This window comes from Hyaena hyaena, unplaced genomic scaffold (genome assembly GCF_003009895.1).
Source record: "Hyaena hyaena isolate Hyena2069 unplaced genomic scaffold, ASM300989v1 scaffold_771, whole genome shotgun sequence".
In the NCBI taxonomy this organism is placed as follows: Eukaryota; Metazoa; Chordata; class Mammalia; order Carnivora; family Hyaenidae; genus Hyaena; species Hyaena hyaena.
In genome coordinates this window covers 1-2377 of record NW_024081402.1, presented here as the reverse complement: position 1 = coordinate 2377, position 2377 = coordinate 1, and positions in this window count along the sequence as shown.

Here is a 2377-nt window from a genome sequence, read left to right as displayed (position 1 = left end):
TATTTTGAGAGAGAGAGAGACAGAGAGAGACAGAGACAGAGACAGAGAGAGGGGGGCAGAGAGAGAAGGAGACACAGAATCTGAAGCAGGCTCCAGATTCTGAGCTGTTGGCACAGAGCCCGACACGAGGCTTGACTCTGGCTCAAACTCATGAACCAGAGATGATCCGAGCTGAAGCCAGACACTTAACTGACTGAACCACCCAGGCGCCCCAGCACTCTTAGACTTTTAAATACAGAGAACAAGCTGAGGGTTTCTGGAGGGGTTTTGGGTGAGGGAAATGGGCTAATCGGACAAGGGGAATTAAGGAGGAGACTTGTTGGGATGAGCACTGGGTGTTATATATAAGTGATGAATAACTGGATTATACTCTTGAAATCATCATTGCACTATATGTCAACTAACTGGCATGTAAATGAAAAAATTAATAAATTTAAAACTGAAAAAATGAATTTAAAAAATTTATTTATCAACAAGATTAAAATTAAAAAACGGATTCCTTTAGTTGTGGCCCATAGGTGGCAAAATTGCTCAGTTGTTATTTAACTGAAGATATTTTTATTTCCTTGATGTTTTGAAAGATATATGTTCATGATGTAAAAAATTGTTTCACTGTCTAGGAGTAAATTTTTAAACATGTTTTCTATGTGATGTTTATTGGTCTTTTTAATCCTGTAGATTGTGATCTTTAATCAAACCTGGAAAATTCTCAGCGTTATCCTTTGGAAAATTGACTTTCTTATTTTCTTTCTTTTTCCTCCTGAACTCTGAGTATAGAATTTAAAACTTCTCATATCCTGATCTCTCTTTTACTTTCTCATTTCTTTGTATTTTTGTGCTACATTCTGAATAATTTCTTCAAATCAAATTTCAAGTCACTAATTTTCTATTCTGATATTAAAATGTTTATTTTTAGTTTACATACTTTTCACTTCTAGAGCTTCTATTTGGTTCTTTTCCAAAAATGCTTATTTAATAGATATATAAAATCTCTTGCTCTTCATTCACACCTTTAATATTTATTTTTAGTATTTTTTAAACGAATGCACTAATTGTTATTTAATTTTCCCAATGTGTAACAACTTTATACGCCTAACTTTACTGCATACTTCCTTGTGAATTTTGTGATTATTTTAGCTTGAGCCTTTTCTATGGAAATTCTTTTAGGTCTCATCGCAATGGCCCTTCAGGGAAGAGTCAAGTTTCCTTTTTTGAGCACCAGGGCACTGACAGACATAGATTAATTTAAACAATTCTGAACTTGCGATTTTCCTACCCACCTAAGAAATCCAAATTAAGGCTAAACACTCCTGAGAGCTGGTTGGTGATCATGGATTATCAAAGAGAATACTTTTCCATTCCGATCAGAGCTAGGATTTGACAGAATCAGAGACAGTTGTCTTTGCAGAACTTGATGATGATGGGTTCATTTCTAGTCTTACACCACAGTTGGACTCCTTGGAGTGAGAGAGGCTACCTCTTGGGCCCCAGTTGGGCAAGCTTTGAGCTTCTTCTCCCTGCTTCATCAAGCCTTGGAACTCAAAGCTGAAGTTCACTGGACTTGTTACATGCTCTCAAAGTAAAACCGGCTTATCTTCTTCAGTTCCAACTTACAGTTAGGTTTTGGCAGCTGAATATTCTGCCTTCCTTTGCCAAGTTATTGCTGTATATTGAAATATCTCTTCCCATATTTTATCTAAAGTTTTAATTCAGCAGAAGCGTCTGTCATGGTATCTAGATTGCCCTATTGCATACATATAAATTTTGGAAGATTACAAGAAAAATAGTGAATGCACATTATTTTTTTATGAAAAATTTAAAAGTATATGACAAATTTTAGCAGATAATAACAATGTTTTCTACTATTAGTCTTTCCATTCATAATTCTTTCCACTAATAATTACCATTTGCAAACAAGAAACATCAAGCTTGGAACTAATCATTTAAAAACTCTTCAAGAGTTTTAATCTCTTCAAGAGCCTGATTTGTATGAACATGCACAAACATTGCTATTTTCCTGAAAGATTTCACCAGTAGAGGATTCTTTTATTTTTTTTTAAATAGTTTATTGTCAAATTAGTTTCCACATAACACTCAGTGCTCATCCCCACAAGTGTCCTCCTCCATGACCATTCCCCCCTCCTCCTCACATCCATCAGTCCTCAGTTTTTGTCAGCATTCAAGAGTCTCTCATGGTTTGCCTCTCTCCCTTTCTCCCACGATTTCCGCCCTTCTTCTCCCCCTTGTTCCTCCGTCAAGTTCCTCCTGATCTTCCTATACGTGCAAAAATATGGTATTTGTCCTTCTCTGCCTGACTTATTTCACTCAGCATAACACCATCAAGGTCCATCCATGTTGCTACACATGGCCAGATTTC